Genomic DNA, 23,270 nt, shown 5'->3' with positions numbered 1-23,270 from the left:
CCTCTTTTTCTTTGGTCTGCTAATGCAGCATACATGTTTCCAATTTTAGTATTTAATAATAAGTTCCGATTGCTTTTTTTAATATGTACTTCTTGTAATATCACAATTTGAGCCTTTTGGTTCTTGATTTTAGAAAACATTTGCTTTCTTTTTTTTTTGGTTCATTTAGTCCATTAACATTTACAGAGAAGATTTTTAAGTCACTCAATATAGTCATTTATTGTATTTTTTGGTTTCGCGCTGCGGTTGCTTTCTTCTCGCGCCTTGGTCCTGTTCTTGCTCTTGTGATAGAGCCCCCATAGCTTCCGCCTGGAGTGCTGTCAGTTCTTTTGTTATTTGCTCCATTTGGCTTATTCCACTGTTTTTGTAAAAGTCTCTTGCTAGATCTAAATTTTCCAGTTTGTATCTTGTAGATTTCCATGTCAATGACAGTCCTTGTGGAATAAGCCAACGAAAAGTTATGTTCTCTTTAATCAAAATTTTGGTCAAGAAGTGGTAGTCTCTTCTGTTCTCTCTGACGCTTCTTGGAACCTGTTTCAATATTTTTATATCTTTACCCTTGAATTGTGGTTGTCCAGATCTTGCCCAATATAGAATGTCATCTCTCAGCGTTCTTCTTACAAATTTGATATGAATCTCTCTTGGAAGATTATGGCGACGAATGTAGCTATTAGAAATTCTGTAAACTTCATCGATTTCTTTTATTATTTCTGCGGGATCCATTTGTAGGATTCCTCCAATAATTTCGACCATAGTGGCCTTTAAATCTTCATCCTTCTCTTCTATAATATTTTGAAACTGTAGCCCATACGAAGCACGTTGCATTTCCAAGTGTGTGATCGATTCATCATATCTTTTATAACGCAGGTGCGCGCTGTCATCAAGATGGTCCATTCTTTTCTCAATTTTCTCTGTTTTTTCTTCAACTGCTTTCATTCGATCTTCACTCTCCTTCAAAGTTTGTTTAATCTCCTTCATCTGGTCCTTCATCTCTGCTGTATCTGCCTTCATCTCAGCCATTTCTGCTTTTATGGCTTCTCTCTGCTGGGATGCATCATTTTGTGATTGGAGCATGAAGTCTTTCAATGCATTCAATGTTTCTTGTATTGTAGTAAGCGAGGATTGTTGTGGCTTTTCTTTCTCCTTCTCCTTGGTAGACATAGTTACAGACAAAACCTGGTGTGCCGGGGAGGAATGGGGTGATCCTTGGGGCGATGATGCCGCAGACGTTTGTTTCTTGATTGTTTTAGTAAAAGTAGAAGTACTCGACATTCTTAAATTTACCATTGATGTTATTTTATGTTAGCGAAATGTAGAGAATCACTACAAATTCCAAATGTATTCAGTCAATTTCTAAAACAAATTCCCTTTAAAAAAACACTTAAATTGCGAATATAATCAATATTATAATTTTAAACAGATATCACCTTATATTGTCTTATTACTCTAAATTAAATGCTATGAAAAAAAAGAGTAAAATAATAAAACAAAATAACCTTCAATACAATTTAATGTAAACCAGGAAATATAAGAAAAGAAAAATAGGATTTGGCACAACAGAGAAAGAAAAATAAAAGTACAGGAGAGAGGAAGGAAATAAGAAGAATATATATAAGATTTATATAAGATAAAAATAGGAGAGAAAGAAAGAAATAGAGAAAAGAATGAAGAAAGAGTAAAGGGAGGAAAACGATCTAAAAGGGGGGGGGAGGGATTTACTTTAGTTAAAATAGAACAAAGGACCAAGGATTATTTAGCAGTGCATATATTAATCTAAATATAGGTATAGAAAAAAAAGGAAATTCAAAAGGATTAAAAAAAAATTAGGATATAAAAAAGAAACAAGGAGCGAAATTCAGCTATTTAATATTCTAAAGTGATTATGTTGAATGAAGATCTTTTCTGTTCATAGAAAAAGAGTTAATTTGAAGAAGTTCCAATTATTTCAGTTGTGATCGGAATAAAGTTTAACCTTTTCAAAGTTTATAAAGTCTCAGTTTTCAAAGTAGTTTTAATATATTTGTCTGATGTTAAAATGGAGTCAATCCGTCTCTCGCAGCTCAGAACAGAGTAGACAGCCTCTCTGCTACGAATCCGACGAAACAGCCAGTAATCCAAACAAAGTAATCCAGATGTGAACGATCAAGTAATCCAAAAACTTATAATCCAAAGAGGAAAAGAGAAGATAATCCTTCTTGTGTATTTATCTCAATTTATTTCATCTTCTTTTATTTAGAAGTTTATTAAAAATTTGCAATAGGTTTTGTGCAGTTAAATCCTTCCGCTGCGTAAATCAGAGCCCAGGATTCATTTTCTGGTATTTTAGTAACAAGTTATCTCACGAAAAAAAGAGGAAACACATTTAGCCAAATAATTTCAATTTGTTGCTATTCAATCTTTTAAAGTCTCATTTTAATTCTTTTGCAAGTTTTCTGTTTTTTCAAACGTTTAACAGTCCAAGTTCAAAGTCAAAACAATAGGTGAAAGTGATGGAAATAAGATCCGGCTGTTGATTTGCGCCTGGATACAATGTTTTAGACAACTTTCACTTTCGCCTTGCTTCAGAAAATTCTTTAACTTTTCACTTTCTTTTACTCCAGTCTTGTTATTTGAACATAAAACGTAGAAAAAATATTTTTTACCTTGGTTGTATTCCTTTTTCAATAAAAACGCTGTAAACTGCTTTCACTTTTTTCAATTCTTTCTTGCTTCCCCGGTGGTTAGGTGGGATCGCAATGGCCGTGTCCTCCGTGCTGGAGGGCCGGTTCTCCCTGCACCCGAGCTGCGGGACAGACCGCTGCCTCTGGAGCTTCGGCGGGAGCTCCTCGGACAGGGGGAAGTCCCCTGTTCTAGGATCGAGCCATCCGGACTCGATCCGATCGCAATGGAGCGACCTCGGGAGGGGTGAAAGGAGTCTCTAGGCAGAGCCCTGCCAAGAGACTCCGCTGCGGTCCTCAGCTAGACCGGAAGTCTTTTATAATGTAATTTTATTGCTGTGAGCTGTCCAGTTATTTTAAGATAGGCAGCCATACATTTTTTAAAAAAAATTAAATTTAATTAATTAATAATATTCTCTCTTGTTTGATGAGAGAAAATTCACTGTTTCCTTTTTAACAAAAGGTAACTAGAAATGTGAAAAATTATTTACAAGGAATGACTTGAACACCCTATTTCTCATTCTACCACTTGCAACTTTTACTCATCTAAAATACCTCTGTGTGTAAGACAGAGAAAGATTGAATATATTGTATGGAATTTTGCCGAACTGACAATATGATCCTGTGATGCAGATTCAAGCCAAATAATATTTCATTGTCCATATCCCTATTGATACTTTTCTCACGTGCAGTGAAGTTGGCCAACATGTGGCCAAATATTGCCTTCACTTTGAGGTCTTTAGAGCACTCCCAGATTGTATCACTGAAATTTGGTAGCCCAGGTTTGCTGAAATAAGGAATAAAATGGTGCAGCAAATTTCTGGAAAATGCTCTGCATTTGATTTTATCCAATAAATCTGTTCCACTGAATAGGCAAAAAACAAATAACAAACTCCAATACTGTCCACAGATATCAGTGTAGCCCCAATTAAATCCCTCTAAAAGCAACAAATGAATAAGGAACACAAGTGCACAATATTTCTCAGGTCTTTTTCTACATGTAGATGGTGTTTTGCTTCTGACTTGTCAATAAGTTGTAGGTGCATCTCCCCACACTCAGGCCTGCATGTTTAAATTCTCAAATATATAGCCGCATTTTCAGATCTGGGAATAGAGAGGAAATACTGTACTTCTAAGGCTCACCTTACTTTCTATGAGTTTCTATGGTCATAGTAAATATTGGTTGCAGTGCCTGCCCTAGCATCCCTCCAGAAATCCAGATGGTCTTGATCCCGTTGGCCTTTCACAATGCATTGAAGACCTTTCTTCACCAGACTTTTAGGCCAGGATGTAAAATGAACCCTATTGATTTATTTGTTTATCTCTGAGCTGGAATTGGAGGTGGATAATTTTAAACTCCATGCACATTCAGTTACTTTTGGATGTTATATTTTTATCATGCTGGGTTTTATTCTTTTCTTTATTACTCAGAATCACTGTTGTAAGATGGATGGCTACCTAAATTACATATAGTTGATAAATAGAAAACGGATAAACATTGCTAAGATTTCTAAAATGCTTGTGTCTATTTGTCCCTGTGTAACCTTCAATTGGACGAAACAGTACAGCCTAGGGCAGCAGTTTTGAATCAAAGTACCTCAATGGGCTGCTAAACAGAAGGCATCGAAAATCCAAGACCCATTACTTTTGTGGGATTGAAATTTGTAGCTACTTCACCATCTTCCCAGTATACTTCCCAGAAACCCATAAGTTGGGTTGTGCAAAGGAAGATGGAAAAGTTGTATCTCCACCGTATTTCCCACTTCCTTGCATCCAGTTGGCACCCAGTTTGGAAACAAGGCTGAACTTTGAAATTTCTTAATGACAATTGGTGGTGAAAAAAAGAATGAGAGGAGGAGGAAGGATTTCCAATGCTAGCTTGTCACAAGAAAACTCAATGAGGAAACCAACGGAGGAAAACACAATGGAAATGTTTATCATTCTGTTCCTATTTTTTAAGTAAGGAAATATCTCTGAAAGGATGACCCCGTGGGTCACATGTTGTCTAGTTGCCTTTAAACTTCATTGTAAGCATCTGCATGAGTACGTAAACTTTTGAGAGTGATGAAACCACTTTAGAAGACACATCCATCACCAACAGATATTTTGAGGGTTAGACAGAAGATGAAATCTGAGTGTTAGAAAGTAAGGCTCCAAAGAAGTGTAAGAGGTTTGAGATCTATCTTTTGGGGGCCACAATTTCCTTGAATACAATCCATATACAATATGGGCCAGTCAATCTGACCAGAGATTTAACCTTCAGAGTTTTTGGACTTGTGCTGGAACTCATAATCAGGGGACTTCTCTGTATCATTGTGTGCGCTACGGGGAATTTTGTGTGTGGCACAAAATACACACAGAATAGCCCAAAATACACACAGAATAGCCCAAAGCACACGTTCTCCTGGTTTCCTGAGGATGGGCTTCCAGAATGATTCCAATAGCTCAGAAGACTAAATCTCTGGTCCTAATGCTGCAACATTATCATGGGACACATATATTCACCTTCATGTGTCACAACTAATATGTCAGAAGAACACCCCGGAGGCAAGTAACAGTAAACGGAAGTTTATTAACGGTAGGCAGCAAAATCAATCAAACCCCACTTGACAGGTTATTTATACTCACAACTTACTGATAGAGCAACCAATCATATAACACTAATATTCCTGCCAAAACTAAGCTCCCCAACAACAACCAATGGCTTTTTTTGGCTTAAGGAGAAATGTTTACCCAATCAGGTCCTAGGAGGATACATAACACTCCCCCCCCCTTAAGTTAGCGCATACGTAGTCTCGGAGATACCCTGGTGGCCGATGGGAGCTCTCCGAGCGCTGAAGAGAAACTTCCCCCCAGGCTCCATCCAAGGGCCCGGCGGCAGGCAGTGGGGTGGTTGATAGCTCTGGCACATCCCTAGAACAACTGAGGTTCCCACCAGATGCTGCCGGAACCGCAGAAGAAACTTTAGGAGTCAGTGAACCCGAAAGATTTCCGGACTCACTTGGCAGTACCACATCTTGAGGGCTCGATTTGGCTGTGCCCAAGGGAGGGACTGTACCTTGAGGGCGTATGTCTGGTGGGCAGCGTGGGCAGAGCTGGTCAATGTGTCATCGCCAGCAATGCCCATCCAATAAAATGATGTAATAGGAGCGTGCCCCCCTTTCTGCGGACAGGGTTCCCAGCAACCAGCTCTGATTTTCTGAGTAGGCATGGGCATATACTAAGTCCCTGGGATGCAAAGCCCGGGGAGAGGGGGCCCGCCACGGGGACTCCTGTGAGTAGGCTGGGTGAAGGTGGTCTAAGACAATACGGAGCTTACGGCCAAAAAGGAGCTCAGCCGGCAACTTCCCTGTGGAAACACAGGCAGTTGAGTGTTGGTTGAAAAGCAAATCTGCAATTTTTGACTTCTAATTTCCCGGGGGCATTCTCTGAAGTGCCTCCTTCATGGAGCGCACCATACGCTCAACTTCACCATTTGAAGCGGGGTGCTAGGGTGCAGTTAAGGCATGACGGATGCCGGCTTCTGCCAAAAAGGTCTCAAATACTGCAGAGACAAATTGCGGGCCATTGTCAGAGACCAACAAGTCTGGGTACCCATGAGTGACAAATAAACCCATGAGAGCCTCTACTACAGCCTGGGTAGTGGTGGAGGTCAAAATGCTGACCTCAAGCCAGCATGAATGGGCGTCCATGACTATCAATAAAGACTGCCCTTGATAAGGGCTGGCCAGATCGATATGAATCTGGGACCGTGGCCCCGCCGGTGGCTCCAATGAAAGGAGAATGGTCTGGGGAGGCATTGGTCGTGATTCCTGACAAATAACACAAGAAGCGACCCGCCGTTCCACTTGTTGGTCAAGACCCGGCCACGAAACGTATCCCCGGGCCAAGGATTTTATACAGACCATCCCGGGGTGGCCTTTGTGGAGAAAGGAGAGCACCCTATCCTGAAAAATCTGGGGAATCACCACACGGTTGCCATGAAGTAGGCAACCATGCACAACAGACAGTTCAGAATGGCAACGAGAATAAGGGTGCAACCGCCATTGGTGGCCAGCCCCGTAAAACCCATGACAACACGGTAGAAAGAATAGGATCCCGCTGAGATTTGTGGGTTACCGCTACGGCCAATAAGGCCAGCGGGTCATCAGTGATAGCCAGTACAGTTGAAGCGGGGGCAGGGTCATCCAAAACAATAGGCAGCGGACAATGGCTGAGACCATCAGCGTGAGCAATATGCCATCCTGGGTGGTATAGCAGGCGGTATAGCAGGCTAGGAAAATGATCCAGTGAGCCATTCGTGGGAACAGAACCACCAGGCTTTGACTGTCACCGCCCAAATGGCCCAGAAGGGGCTGGTGATTCGTAACAAGGTAAAACGACCTGCTATACAAATAATCATAAAAGCAGGGGACACCAGCAATAAGGGCCAAGGCCTCCCAATCAATGTGGCCAAAATTCCATTTGGACTTAGCCAGTGTTCAGGGAAAAAATGAGATGGGCACCTCAGTGCCATTGGGCAGTCTGTGGCTTAACACTGCACCAACTCCATATGGGGATGCATCACAAGTAAGAATGAGTGGTAAATGAGGTGAGTACTGAGCTAGAACAGAAGTAAATGTAAGTACACCTTTAACAGCTGTGAATGCGGCAGCCTCCCGTGGGCCCCAAACCCACCTAGCATTTTTATCAAGGAGGCAATGTAAGGGTTCAGCCAAAGAAGCTTTGTGGGGAATAAACACAGTGTAAAAATTGAGGAGGCCCAGGAAAGCCTGTAATTCTGCTCTAGTTCGGGGTGTGGGAGCGTTTTGGATGGCAGCTGTCTTTTCCGGAGTGGGGTGAATTCTGGCGGTGTCAATAATGAAACCTAAGAACTCAACCTGTGGAACCCCAAATTTACACTTATGAGCCTTAATTTTTAACCCTGCCTCCTGGAATTTGGATAATACCATTTTTACCTTAGTTAGCAACTCCGCCTCTGAGCGGGCGGAGACCAACGCATCGTCAAAATAGGGCACAGTGACCCCATAAAGCAATCTCTCCATTAATGCCTGAAAAATGCCCGGCGCTATGGACACCCCAAACTGCAGGCAATGGCATCTCAAAAAACCCCTGTGTGTTGTAATTGCTTGGGCGTCCGCAGCCAGGGGATCCACAGGTCCTAGGAGGATACATAACATATACATACATATAGTGCCATCACCCAGCGAATGCAACAGATGTTGTACCACAGGAACTGAGTATGCATGATGTGCTAAAACCTGGTTAATAGAACATTTATAGTCCACACAAATGTGAATCTCACCAACTGCCTTAATTGCGGTGACAATTGGCATCTCCCATGGGGCCTGATCAATAGGCTTGAGCACCCTCTGGGCAATTAAAACGGTCCAATTCAGCATCCACCTTTGGGCGAAGAGTGAGGGGCACCCGCCATGGCTTGAGGCAAACAGGAGGAACAGATGGGTCCAAGCTAAAAGTTACAGGGGAACCCTTGTAGCAACCAAGTTTACCATCAAAAACCTCAGGAAATTGATTAGTTAATTGTAAAAATGGCCTGCCTTCCTCCACCATGTTAATGCCGGTAACAGAAAGGCCCAAAGAAGTAAACCAATCTAACCCAATTAAGCTTGTAAACGGTCCATCAACCGCAATAAGGGGCAGCCTCCCCAAAAATGCCTTATAAGGAACTGGAAACTGCCTCAGCCCAATAACCAGAATCGCGGTCCCTTGATAATCATGAAGATTTGTAGGTCAGACAAACGGATCACGCTTAGACAAGCGAGGAAAACAGCACTTTGCCATGCTCCATGAGACCAGCGAATAAGCCGAGCCCATGTCCACCTGCATCAAGCAGGTTGCAGAGCCCAACACGACGGTAAATTCAATCTTCTCTGAAGGCGAGGCCGATGTTTGGCGGATGACAGCAGCAGCAGGCTTGTTGGTCCAGAAGATGGCATTGCAATCAAAACAGCAAGAGGCGACATCACGGGGTGGCCAACAAGGAAACAGCAAGGCCTGATCACGTGATGAAAATGAAGAGGATGATGCAGATGATGAAGGAGGTTGACAGCGAGATCTGCAAACCTTTGCCAGATGGCCCTGGTTACAGCAATGGTGGCAAATTGCATCTTTAAAGGGGAAATTTGCACAGAAATGGTCACTGCCGCAGCCGTGGCATGGAGGAGGCCAATCCCTTAGCAGCTCCCTAGTAGGGGCCATAGAAAGGGGGCAAACTTCTTCTTCCAGGGTGAGAGCCCATTCAAAATCCTGGGGAGGGCAGGAGATTTTGGAGCTGGAGCATGAAGACGTGGCATTTCCAGGAGAGTCCATGGCCACCAAAGACTGCGCAGCCAGCTCAAACGCTTGGGCCTCAGCCAAAGCTGACTTGAAAGTGAACTCTTGTATAGCAAGCAAACTGTGCTTCAGGCAGCCGTCCCGCACCCCGAAAACCAGGCGATCCAGGAGGTAGTCTTCCAAATTCTCAAATTCACAGTAAAGTGCCACGCGACGCAGCACAGCCACAAATTCATTGATCGTCTCTCCCTCATTCTGGCCGCGATGGAAGAACTTATAATGGCGTGCACAGCAGGAGGGGGTGGGGCATAATGATTCTGGAGGGTTGATAAGAACTCCGGCCAAGGAACATTGTGAATGGAAGTGGGAGCAAAAATGGCCCGAGCAGTCTTGAACATTTCAGTCCCGCAAAACCCCGGGAAGTAAGATCACTTGCGGTCACCCGAGATCTCTGTATACCCATTTGAAATCAAGAAACAATCGAAATGGGCAACATATGAATCTCAGGTTTCCCCTTGAGGGTTAAAAGGGGGAAAAATCAATTGCGTGGACATCTTGACTTATGGGGACTTGTGCCTCAAAGGAAGAGGAAGAATAAGTTGCATGGAGCAGTCCGGACTCCTCGTCGCCAATAATATGTCGGAAGAACACCCCGGAGGCAAGTAACAGTAAATGGAGGTTTATTAACGGTAGGCAGCAAAATCAATCAAACCCCACTTGACAGGTTATTTATACTCACAACTTACTGACAGAACAACCAATCATATAACAGTAACATTCCTGCCAAAACTAAGCTCCCCAACAACAAACAATGGCTTAAGGAGAAAGGTTTACCCAATTAGGTCCTAGGAGGATACATAACAACAACCATCTTTCTAGCAATGATCATCCTCAGTTCTGCAGGATTTTACTTTTAATTCATATAGCATAACATGCTCCAAAGAGGACTCTTACTGAAGGTTAGCTGAAAATGAATAGAACTTTCTTGGCTATCTATAAGAAAATTTATACTCAGATGAATAAACATAGACATTTTCTTCAGAACTTGCAGCTCTGGGATCTGAAGAAAACAAAGTGAGCACAGATCGAGGTCAATTCTGTATACTCTCTTTTTTTTACAAACTTGGTAGTTTTGATGAGTGCAGGCAATTTTAAAAAGCATTCTGGGGTGGTGCAGTGGTTAGAGTGCAGCACTGCAGGCTACTTTAGCATATTGCTAGCTGTAGTTCAGCAGTTCAAATCTCACTACCAACTCAAGGTTGTCTCAGCCTTCCATCCTTCTGAGGTGGGTAAAATGAGGACCCAGATTGTTCGGGGCAAGAGTATACATTACAGTGGAATGTAAGGCTGGAAAATACATTGCCTAATATGTTTAATATAAAACTGAGTTGTTTGCATTGTAACAAAAATGACAGTTCATACTACAGCAATGAACCAAAATATGTAATTATCTTACTGTGGCCTAAAATATTTCCTCTATTCCACTGAGAAGGAATAAACTCTATTTAAATCATCCTCGTGGCCTTTTGAACTCTGTATAAATCTTAATTATCTAAATAGGGATACATCAAAAGAGCTTCAAATTATGGAACTGTCAACTCAGACAACATAACTGCTTAAACATCTGTATTCAGACAAGCTAGGAAAAAAAGCTTTTTTTAATGAAGGAATAAAATCTCTATTATTTCCAAGAATTAACATAATGAGGAGCTCTATTATTTCTGGAAAATCATTTAATTAGGGATAAAAGGAAACACATTAAACTTCTCATTATAGCTTTCCTTTGAATTAATTAAATCAGTCTCCCCTCCCACCCCATTCCCTTGGGCAGGTTTGCTTAAATTTCCTGGTTAATGAAGAACATATTGTTAACCTCCCAGGTATACGCATAGCTTCTGGAACTTTAAAAAGTAAGCATTGTTCTCATTTTAATATTTCTTTTGTTTAATGAATAAAACATTCCACTTTCCCCTTTTGACTTTAAGTCAAGGGCCTCCAAACTTGGCAATTTTAAGAACCTGTGTGGACTTTCTCAGAAAGACTGGCTGAGGAATTTTGGGAGTTGAAGTCTGCAAGATTGAAATTTGCCAAGCCTGAAGATCTCTACTCTAAGCCTTCCTTTCCACCCACGCTATTATTATTATTTTTTTTATTTGTCCAATGCATAATACATATTGAAGAGACTAGACATGTAGTAATATATATAAAGAAAAGGATAGAAGAAAAGATATAAAAATAGAGGAGAAGATATATGAAAGGAAGAAAAGATATATGAGATAAAGGAGAGACAATTGGACAGGGAACAAAAGGCACACTGGTGCACTTATGTATGCCCCTTACTGACCTCTTAGGAACCTGGAGAGGTCAATCGTGGATAGTCTAAGGGGAAAATGTTGGGGGTTGGGGTTGACACTACCGAGTCCGGTAATGAGTTCCACGCTTCAACAACTTGATTGCTAAAGTCATATTTTTTACAGTCAAGTTTGGATCGATTAATATTAAGTTTGAATCTGTTGCGTGCTCTTATGTTGTTGAGGTTGAAGCTGAAGTAGTCATTGACAGGCAGGACATTGCAGCATATGAACTTGTGGGCAATACTTAGATCGTGTTTTAGGCGTTGTAGTTCTAAGCTTTCTAGTTAGTCTATTTTTGTAGGGTATTCTGTTTTGAGTGGAGGAGTGAAGGGCTCTTCTGGTGAAGTATCTTTGGACATTTTCGAGGGTGTTGATGTCCAAGATGCAGTATGGATTCCAGACAGATGAGCTGCATTCAAGGATGGGTCTGGCAAATGTTTTGTAGGCTCTGGTGAGTAGTGTGAGATTGCCGGAGCAGAAGCTGCTTAGGATCAGGTTAACAACTCTAGAAGCCTTTTTGGCGATATTGTTGCAGTGGGCTTTGCCACTTAGGTCATTTGATATTAGAATTCCAAGGTCTTTTACTGAATGGAGGTTGGCTGTGAGATTTTGTTTATTCAGTTTATATATGAGGTTCGAGTTCTTTTTGCCGATGTGGAGGGTAGAGCATTTGTTGGTTGATATTTGAAGTTGCCAGGTGTTAGACCAATCTGAGACAAAGTCGAGGTCTTTTTGGAGAGTAGATGTGTTATCCATGGTGTTGAAAAGTTTTACATTGTCAGTGAAAAGAACACAGTTGCTTGTGATGTGATTGCAGAGGTCGTTGATGTAGAGAATGAAGAGAGTAGGGCCTAGTACGCTGCTCTGGGGAATGCCACTTTTGACAGGGACGGGGATGGAAATGGCGCTTTCAATTTTGACAACTTGTTGCCTGTTTGACAGGAATGCAGTAATCCAGCTGTGGAGGAATCCTGGGATGCCATAGGATTTGAGTTTTAGGAGTAGTTTGTCATGGACCACTGAGTCGAAGGCTTTGAAAAAGTCAATAGAGATTGCATCAATGGATTTTCCTTGATCTAGCTTGGTAGTCCATATGTTTTTGCAGTGAAGTAGTTGTAGGTTGTAGGATAATTTCTTTCTGAATCCAAATTGTTTGTTAGAGAGTAGGTTATTAGATTCTAAGTAAAGGGTGATAGATTGATTTATAATTGATTGTCTGGTCCGACTGATAGGGAAAAGTTTGAGGTCACAGATTGCTTTTTCAACAAGGTCTACAGTGAAGTCTATTTGGGTTAGGTTGTTGGGAGAGTTTGAGGTGCAATTTGCAAAGATGGGGGATAAGCCATTACTGTTAACAAAGACAGAGACAAAGAAAGAGTTGAAGAGGTTAGCTTTGGATGAATCGTCGTGGTATTCTTTGTTGTTGGGTCCTATGAGAGGTGGAGGTCTAGAGTCATTGAGTTTGATGTTGACAAAGTTGTATAAGGCTCAATTAGATTTGGTGCGAAGGAGGTTTTCCTCTTGTTTGCTGTGATAGTTGAGACATTCTGCTTTTATTTGCTGGCATATGCTTTTGTAGCGGTTTTTGAAGTTGGTTACTTGGCCTTTTTTTGCTTTTACGCCAGAGAGATCTCTTTTTTTGGTTTGCAGTTTCTTTATCGAGACAGGTAAGTTATTTTTTCCTTTTACCTCTGGATGAAGTGAGTGGTACATGTAGTCTGATAAGTCTTTTAATTTGGAGGAAGAACGTGTTGTAGAGATCATCAATGGTGTTGCAGTTAGAGAGCAAAGATTGCCAGTTAAGAATTGAGAGATCGGCATCTATGAGTTCATAGTTGGCTTTCCTAAAATTGTACTTAGGTGTCACATTATTCAGGTGAGTGTCAGGATGGTGTAGATTGAGGTTGAAGTTAATCATACTATGATCGCTGTTGGAGAAGGGTTCTTTTATATGCAATCCATAGACAGCACTTTTGCTATTACAGAATATGAGGTCAAGACAGCTGGTACTGTTTGATACTAATTGGTCAAGTCCCAAGCTGGTGACGGCGTTGTAAACCCTGCATTGATCCTGAGGCATTTCAATTGGAAAACAACCCAGCTAGTTTAATGAACGCCAAATGTGGTTTGGATGGAACATTTCAGGTCCACAGTTTGGACTTTAAAGCTAGTGCTCCACCATGAATTTAAGATGTGATCTTGATCCAATCATTGGTTTTTATACTTAACTGACTGTACTATTTGTGTTGCTAGCACAATAATTTTAAAAGGAGGAAAGAAAAAAAATAAGGAAAGGAAACTTCTTCCACTAATAATCTGTGAATTCAACACACCAGGGGTGGGTTTTAATTTACCTCGCTGTCAGTTTGCTTCCTCCTGTGCTGCATGGCTGTGCACACCTGCTTTGTGGGTGTGTCTATGCGCAATGGCAAAAACTTAGCTTCTGAGCATGCACAGAAGCAAAACTAGAAGTGGCATCTATGGGCCAGCACCCACAGAACCAGTTCTGTGACCTTACCACCCATTTACTAAATGTTCTAAAGTACCAGTTAGAACCAGTAGGAACCCACCTCCGCCGTACACCTTATGTGCCTATGAAAAAACCTTGTCTTCCAAGAAATGTCTTATATGTTCAGTTATGCTTCCTAATAAACAAACTACTTTCCTTCACAACAAACTTTAGAAGGAACATTAGCATCACTCGGCTCCCACCAGAGAAGACAGGCAGGCTGGTTGAGTTCTCAGGTAACCATTCAGAGAAATGCAAATAAGCAACTCCCCCACCACCACCATTGTAGTTTTTATACACCTAGCTGCATTAATGGACTGTCAATCAGTGTCCCTGATTTGAAACTCTTTCCATGTATCACTTTTTAGATAATCAAGCTTTACACTTTTCATTTTTAGTAATAACAATAACTGTGTCAAGCTCTTTCAAGAAGATAAACTGTGCAATTACCTATAATACAACACTGGACTCTGATGGGGAGGAGAAAGGCATATTGAAGCAGAACTAGAAGTCATGAATCTCCAAAAGCATCTGAAGATAAGATACTACTCACCGAAAGACCCAGCTTGTCTATCTGAGATTCGGCTAAGAGCTCTATGCTTTTTTATTTATTTTCCCTGCATACCCCCAAGAAGTGCTTGTCCTCTCAGGCCCTGGAAACCATAAATCTTTCCACTCTAACTGTAAATCCCAAATCTGCGCAATCTTCTGGCTCCCCTGAGCAATCTATAAAAAAGAATGCACGTCAAAAAGATATAGGAAGAGGGTTTTAAAAGCTTTTTTGGGTGGGGGGAGGGAAAAGAAGGTATAATAAAAGGGAACCAAACTTTCTGCAGTTAAAAGCGATGTATATTGAAAAATAATTTTTAGGTTTGATGGGCAAAACGGGTGCTTTTTATGGCACCTGAGTTTTCTTTGTAAAAATAAACAAGGAGTAAGAATGCAATAAAGAGAGTTGTTTATTATTATTATTATTATTATTATTATTATTATTAATTAGATTTGTATGCCACCCCTCTCCGTAGATTCAGGGCGGCTCACAACAATAATAACACAATATATAACAAATCTAATGAGTAAAAGTCACTAAAAACCCCTTATTAAAAGAAAATATACACACAAACATACCATGCATAAACTGTATAGGCCAAGGGGAGATGTGTCAGTTCCCCCATGCCTGGCGGCAAGAGGTGGGTTTTAAGATGTTTACAAAAGACAAGGAAGGTGAGGGCAATTCTAATCTCCGGGGGGAGCTGATTCCAGAGGGTCGGGGCCGCCACAGAGAAGGCTCTTCCTGTGGGTCCCGTCAGACAACATTGTTTAGTCGATGGGACCCAGAGAAGGCCAACTGTGTGGGACCTAACCGGTCTCTGGGATTCGTGCGGCAGAAAGCAGTCTCAGAGATATTCTGGCCCGATGCCATGAAGGGCTTTATAGGTCATGACCAACACTTTGAATTGTGACCAGAAACTGATCGGCAACCAATGCAGACTGCGGAGTGTTGGTGTAACATGGGCGAAGCCCATGATTGCTCTCACAGCTGCATTTTGCACAATCTGAAGTTTCCAAACACTCTTCAAAGGTAGCCCCATGTAGAGAGCGTTACAGTAGTCGAACCTCGAGGTGATGAGGGCATGAGTGACTGTGAGCAGTGACTCCCGGTCCAAATAGGGCCACAACTGGTACACCAGGCGAAGCTGGGCAAACGCTCCCCTCGCCAGAGCTGAAAGATGGTTTTCTAATGTGAGCTGTGGATCGAGGAGGATGCCCAAGTTGCGAACCCGCTCTGAAGGGGTCAATAATTTCCCCCCCCCCAGGGTGATGGACGGACAGATGCAATTGTCCTTGAGAGGCAAAACCCACAGCCACTCCGTCTTATCAGAGTTGAGTTTGAGTCTGTTTACACCCATCCAGACCCCAACAGCCTCCCGGCACCAGCACATCACTTCCACTGCTTTGCTGACTGGACATGGGGTAGAGATGTACAGCTGGGTATCATCAGCATACTGATGATACCTCACCTCATGCCCTTGGATGATCTCACCCAGTGGTTTCATGTAGATATTAAATAGCAGGGGGGAGAGGACCGACCCCTGAAGCACTCCACAAGGGAGCAACCTAGAGGTCGACCTCTGACCCCCCATTAACACCGACTGCGACCGACCAGAGAGGTAGGAGTAGAACCACTGAAGAACAGTGCCTCCCACTCCCAACCCCTCCAGCCAGTGCTGAAGGATACCATGGTCGATGGTATTGAAAGCCGAGAGGTCGAGAAGCACCAGGACAGAAGATAAACCCCTGTACCGGGCCCGCCAGAGATCATCCATCAACGCAACCAAAGTAGTTTTCGTGCTGTAGCCGGGCCTGAATCCTGACTGCTGAGGGCCTAGATAATTGGCTTCTTCCAAGGACCGTTGGAGTTGGAGCGCCACCACCTTCTCAACAACCTTCTCCATAAAGGGAAGGTTGGAGACTGGATGATAGTTGTTAAGAATGACTAGGTCCAGGGAAGGCTTCTTGAGGAAGGAGCGCACGTGCCTCCTTGTAAGGAGCCAGAAAGGAGCCCCTCCTCAGAGAAGCATTGACAATTTCCTGGACCCAGCTCTGTGTCACCTCCCTGCTGGCCGAAACCAGCCAAGAGGGACACGGATCTAGTAAGCAGGCGGTGGAACTCACAGCTCCAATGGCCTTGTCCACTTCATCAGGTGTCACCAGATCAAACTCTTCCCAGACAGATGGACAACTACCTGCCCCAGTCACCTCGACTGACTCGTTGTCAGTCGACTCTCTTATCCAATCGGAGTCGAGGTCCACCCGGATCCGAGCGACTTTATCAGTGAAAAATGTGTTAAAGTCCTCGGCATTAGTCTGCAAGGGCTCCCCAACTCCCCCCTGATTAAGAAGGGAGCGGGTCAACCTAAACAGAGCGGCCGGGCGAGATTCCGCTGATGCAATCAAGGCATCATGACAATTATATGAGTAGTTTCTTAAAACTCTCAGGTAAGGTTGCCATCTTTTTTTCCCCCCTAACAGCATTGCTATCTGAAACAGTGATGCTTGTGTTTGCCTTTGTATAGTATAGCTTATGTAACACCGTGCTCCAATTACTGAGGGGCAATTAAGGAGGAAGGAAACAACACATTTCTATGCTTCAGTGAAGGCTGGAGGCTGGCTGGGCCTGCACTGGGGAAATGCAAATGTGCCAGTTTTTCAAAAGAAGATTTGGCACATTTCATTAATATAATCTGTGTAGTCTGCCATAGCATACAGCAGTCACTTAATGGAGCAAGCAAATAAAATATTCACTCTGAGAGAAAAAGAGAGAGAGAAAAGACAGGGGGGAGAGGGGGAGTGAGAGGAAGAGAGAAAGGGAAGTAAGGAGATGGAGAGAGGGGAGGAAGGGAAGGAGGGAGGGAGGGTGGAGGGAGAGAAAGTGTGTGTGGAACCTATTTGTTTTTTTTAAAGAAGTCTCAAAATCTACAATTTAAAGACAAAGTTCTAGAGATAGAAAATGTTCCATGTTATCAAAACAAGAAAATATTTATAGCTATGAACTTGGCTGTTTGCTTGCAGATTTCATTATACAAAGAATGCTAGAAGGGAATGGGCTCTCTGTTTATATACTGTATATAATGGCTTGCTCTTTCAGTCTTGTTGGAAGGGTTTTCTTTTTGGTAGTTCCTTGATCGGGCTATAGTTTACTGCTTAATTTTAATTTAATTTTTTTGCTTTGATGTTAATCCTGAATGTTAATTTCTGCTTTTTAAAGTGTTGGTGGATGGTGATGAAATATTTTGGTCTTTTTGTTTCCCCCCTCCCCCCTTCTCACCCTGAAGCTACTATTTATTTATTAGTATCCCACCTTTATTATTTTTACCAATAATTCAAGACAGCAAATATATCTAACATAACTTCGTCCTATTTTCCCCACAACAACAATCTTGTCAGATGGGTTGGGCAACTGACTGGTTCAAAGTTTTTGTGGCTAAGGTGGAATTTGAACTCAAAATCTTTTTTCTAGCCTGGTGTTGTAACCATTAGACCAAACTAGCTTATTACAGTACACTATAGGAAATATCCAATAATATGGTTTATTTTCTGCACAAACAGACAAAAATGCAATGCTATGATCATATTTCTTGTCCTAATAGCACCACAGGGTCTTGGAAGATTGAACATTGTCACCCACCATCATCTCACCGCTTGATACTTTGAATGATGTTCCCTTGAAGGGCAATTAGCTGAAGTTTATTAGAGCAACATGAAAAACCCTCTTACAAAAGTAACTCTGCCAGATGTAATTTTTCAAAAAAAATTAAATGTGCATTTTTATGAAGGTGATTTTATGTGGCTTCTAATTAAGTACCATTTCACTATTATTTTTAAAAAATTCTTATTGTAAATTCTTAACTTTGGAGAGCACAAAAACAGAAGTAACTTCAGAGTGATAAATGGTTTATTTGTATCAGATGCAGTGCAGTGGTTCTCAACCTTTCTAATGCTGCGACCCCTCAATACAATTTCTCATGTTGTGATGACCCCCAACCATAAGTCTAGTATTCTCCCAACAGAGTTTTAATCTGATTGGCAAGGTCAGAGAGACACCCCCACTGTAAACGCCTGATAGGTTGGATTGTAAAAATATGTTCCAAGGCGCCAGAATAGAAGCTTTAGTTCCTAACTCCATGGGAAATTTGTCTTTTCCGTGGTCTGGCGACCCTGTAAAATGGTCATTTGATCTCCAAAGGGGTCCCAACCCCCAGGTTGAGAACCATTGATGTAGGGAAATGTAAACTAGAGCTTTAGATTATCATAAAAGTATTTTGATGATTGCTCTGGAACAATGTCCCTGCCGACATACCACAGGCGTCAATTCTGTTCACATTTAGGAAAATGTTTAAGAGTTGTTTCTTCCACCAGGCACTGGCTAACTGAGTAAGAGATGCAACTTTGGGTTCTGTTATGTACTGATCACAATTTAATACTTTATACAGATAATCCTCCATTTACAAATACAATCAAACATGCAATCCCAGTCATAAGTCATGATGGCCGTACAGCAGGTCACCACATCACCATGTCTAATTTTATGAGCTTTTTTTGGTGGCAGCTATTAAGTAAACACCACATTAGTTACATGAATCGATTCTTCACTACAGGATTATTATTTTTTTGGCCAGGAACCAGGTTCCTAGGAAAAAAAGTTAAATTGTGGTTGTGAGACCCTGCAAACAGCCAGAAAAGTGGGCCAGATGTCTAGGGTCCAAAATGCATTCATATGTCTGTGGGGGAGGGGTTATCTGTGATAACTTTGAATGGTTAAGAAACTGATTGTAAATTGAGGACTATTATATTTATACTTCAGAAAGGTTTGTTTTTATCCTGTATGTTATCCAGCATCACAGTTTTTGGGATGCACAGGATTATATATTGGAAAATAAGTAAATAAACAATTCTGTTTTGTTTATGAGTCTTATTTCTAAAAAATAATTCAACCAAAGTACAAAAGTGATAAATGTGAGTCTGAATCTTTCTTTTTTCTTTCGGTTGTTATTCCCTCCCCCCTAAACTTTAGCTTGTTCTAGGTAGAATTTTTTAAATATTATATATGTGAATACACACATAAAGTATAGGTGTGAATGTATATTTATTTATAGAATTGAGTGTGAATATTTATTTTCACATCAAATTTGTTCATGTGATTTCCCATTCTACTGCTTAGATCAGATACCTAAATCCATAAAATAAAGGCTTTAAAGAATGTAGAATGGTATCTCCTTCTACCACAATATTACAGAACAATCACAATACTCTCAAAACTTTATAGATGTAGTAATTTACCATTTGTACTTTATACTGTTTTGGAAATTTCCCTTTTTTGTCTTTCAAGGATCTGTTTTTGCTCATTTAGTTCAAAAACGAAAAATACATGCTGAATTCCCAGAGAAGATTAAACTATAATGCATGGTTGTAAAATCTGTATTGAGCTTACTCAGGTGGAAGAATATATATCAGCCTCCTATTTCAATTTACCAAATGTGGATTAAAATGTATGGCCAAGTCTAAGGAACAGTGTTTCCAATGAGGTTTTGTTTCATCTTAATGAATAATTTTCCTGACATAGTGTTCTGAGGACAGACTTTCAAAGGAATCTTCCTAAGCATTTTTCTTCATATATTTAGCACTTACACCTGCAGATTATAATCTATGAAATAAAGCTGATCCTTGAGAGACATATTGGTTGTGGTATGCCTTTCTTCTTGTACACTTACACTTATTCTGCAACTGTGGAATATCTGACTATTAAATGCTGATTATAGTTTACCTTTTTTGCTGGCTTATTGTTGTACTGTGTTATAACCAGTCAGGGGCTGCTGCCCGTTGGGGGGGGATGTGCAGTTGGCCAATAAAATTCTAATCTATTCTGTTCCATTCCATTCCATTCTATTCTATTCTATTCTTCTTCTAGTAGATTATGTATATTTTTGAGTGCCTGTGTGCAGTGTTCCCTCTAATTTTTTTGGGGGGTGGGTGGAAAAGTATAGTGTCTGAGCGGCAGTCCCTTCGGGACTGGGCGGCACAGAAATAATAAACAAACAAACAAACAAATAAATAAAAAACCCACCCTGTTCAAAATAAAATACTGTACTGTGTGTCTATAACAGTGAGCTCATAATAGGGCAACTCTATCAATATCAAAATGCCACTTAAATAGTTGAGCTAGTTTCAAACTAGATTTTGATTTTCTTTCTCTCTTCCTTACTCCCATTCTTTTTCTTTCTCTTTTCCTTCCTCTCTTTTTTCTATCTGTTTCTCTCTCTTCCTCTCTTCCTCTCTCTCTCCTTCCCTCTCACTCTTTCCCTCTCGGCTTCTGGGCAGGTTTGGAAAACTCTGAGTTGATGATGATGTTTAAGTGAGCGATTGCTCACTGCTCAGCTTAGAGGGAACTATGCCTGTGTGTATAATATATATGTACACATGTGGCATATATACAAATAGGATTAAACAGTATATTTTGGATGTTCAGTAATATTTATTTATTTTATGTATTTATTTGATTTTTTAATGCTGTCCTTCTCCTTAGACTCAGAGCAGCTTACAAAATGTTAGCAATAGAACTTTTTAACAGAGCCAGAATATTGCCCCCACAACCCAGGTTTTCATTTTACCCACCGCGGAAGGATGGAAAGCTGAGTCAACCTTGAGCCGGTGATGAGATTTGAACCGCTGATCTGCAGATCTAGTAGTCAGCTTTAGTGGCCTGCAGTACCGCACTCTACCCACTGCGCCATCTTGGCTCTTGTGTAAATATCTTGTATTTCTTTGAGGCGAGGAGAGGCCAGGCACCCTACCCCAAATCCTTGATGTGAGTGATGTCAAGTTAGTCACCTTTAAGCCAGTCACATGACCTTTAAGCCACCCCCCCAGTCACATGACCGCCACTCCACCTGGTCACATGGCTGGCAAGCCACTCATATATCGAGTCAGATGGTTGACAAGCAACTCCCACCCAATCACATGACCACCAAGTCACACCCATGAAATAAGCCATGCCCACAGTGTGGTAGTAAAAAAATTTATGGCCCTTCACTGGTTATAACCCAGGTGGTCAAAGCAAAGGTAGGCCTTTAGAGAATCCCTTTATTGCTCTCAAAAAGTGTTCAGCAACTGGCCTTCTGATGACTGGTAAGACTCTGCCCCTATTCTTCAGACTCTGCTCTGAAGGCAGCTACCTCAGTCCCCCAAACAATAGTCCGTATATTACCAGGAAATTCCACAAGGCAAAGTATAGTCATAAAACAAATGGCAGTCCTGAAAGCAAAGATAGGGTACAAGACAACGGCAGTTCTGAAGGTAAAGCAAAGCAAAGGGCAAAAGCAGTCCACAGGCTAGAGAAAAAATAAATGGCATGGCAAAAAACAGACCTCAAAGCATAGCAAAAAGGCCCACGTCATAGACGAAGGGAGTGTAATCCAAAACAGACATTTGTTCCTGGCAAAGACTAACTCCCCATGGCTTCTCTTTAAGTTACTCCACTCGAGGTGTTCCTTATGAGGAGGGGTGGGGTGACCTCTTGCTGCGTAGTCTTGCGGCCCTTCTCTGAGCTTGCCTATTCTCCACTCTCCATGCCCTTGGATTGAGTGGAGCAGGCAGCTGTTGTTGTTGTTGTTGTTGTTGTTGTTGTTATTATTATTATTATTATTATTATTATTATTATTTATTAGATTTGTATGCCGCCCCTCTCCGCAGACTCATCACAGGAGATCTGCTGCCTATCAGCACCACTGCCTATCAGCAGACGATCCTCCCCTGTGTCTGTGAAGGCAGGCAGCTCTCTGTCTGGTCGACCACTTCTCCCAATGCCTGAAGACCGCATCGTGGTCAGCCCTTGACCTCTCCAAACATGCCAAGTGAGACACGCCATCCCTGTCAGATCATCCCAGTTCCAACCCCGCCTTCTTCACCGAACCAGGATCCAATGAGACCATGACATTGCATCCTACCCTGAGAATCATGGTGGAGTGGAAATAGCTACAGCATTAACTAAGTACAAAAGGGGCGGCCACAAAGAAGAGGGAGTCAGCTGTTCTCCAAATCACCTGAAGGCAGGACAAGCAGCAATGGATGGAAGCTAATCAAGGAAAGAAACAACCCAGAACTTAGGACAAAATCCTTGATGATCAATGGAACTCCAGAAGTTGTGAATGCTTCAACAATTTTAAATAAGTGATTGAACAGCCATTTGTCTGAAATGGCATAGGGTTGCCTGACTAAGCAGGGGGTTGCAATAGAAGATCTCCAAGATCCCTTCCAATTCTGCTACTCTGTTATGAATAAAATAATGTAGAAAAAACAGTTATTGCCAACTTGCCCTCTATTGAGGACCTGTATACTGTATGAATCAAAAAGAGGGCTGTGAAAATATTTACTGACCCCTCGCATCCTGGATATAAATTGTTTCAACTCCTACCCTCAAAACGATTATAGAGTACTGTACACCAAGATAACTAGACATAAGAATATTTTTTTTCCGAAATGCCATCACTCTGCTACACTACTATTACTGTTAGTCTTCTCATCGTTCCTATCACTCATCTCCTCTCACTTATGTATGACTGTAACTTGTTGCTTGTATCCTTACGATTTATATTAATATTGATTGTTTCCTGATTGCTTAACTTTGAGAATTATTAAGTGTTGTACCTTATGATTTTTGATGTATCTTTTCTTTTATGTACATTGAGAGCATATGCAACAAAGACAATTTCTTTGTGTGTCCTGTCACACTTGGATTTCTATTCTATTCTATTCTATTCTATTCCATTGTGAATAAAATAATGTAATGGGAAAGGAGGAAATGAACCAGATGGAGGTAGCAGAAAATTGATGCAGTGGTTTATCAAGCACAAAGTTTGCAACTATTGCGACCAAAATCTAAAAGATTTTAGAATA

At 41.5% G+C, this 23,270-nt stretch overlaps 1 protein-coding gene across 6 annotated transcripts in view; it reads right to left on the bottom strand.

Moving 5' to 3' along the window:
* PRKG1 (protein kinase cGMP-dependent 1) overlaps positions 1-23,270 on the bottom strand; it is a 1,199,739-nt gene that overhangs the window by 119,762 nt on the left and 1,056,707 nt on the right. The window lies entirely within an intron of this gene.

Source organism: Erythrolamprus reginae, chromosome 5 (assembly GCF_031021105.1).
Source record: "Erythrolamprus reginae isolate rEryReg1 chromosome 5, rEryReg1.hap1, whole genome shotgun sequence".
In the NCBI taxonomy this organism is placed as follows: domain Eukaryota; kingdom Metazoa; phylum Chordata; class Lepidosauria; order Squamata; family Dipsadidae; genus Erythrolamprus; species Erythrolamprus reginae.
This window is presented reverse-complemented; position numbering and strand designations above follow the sequence as displayed.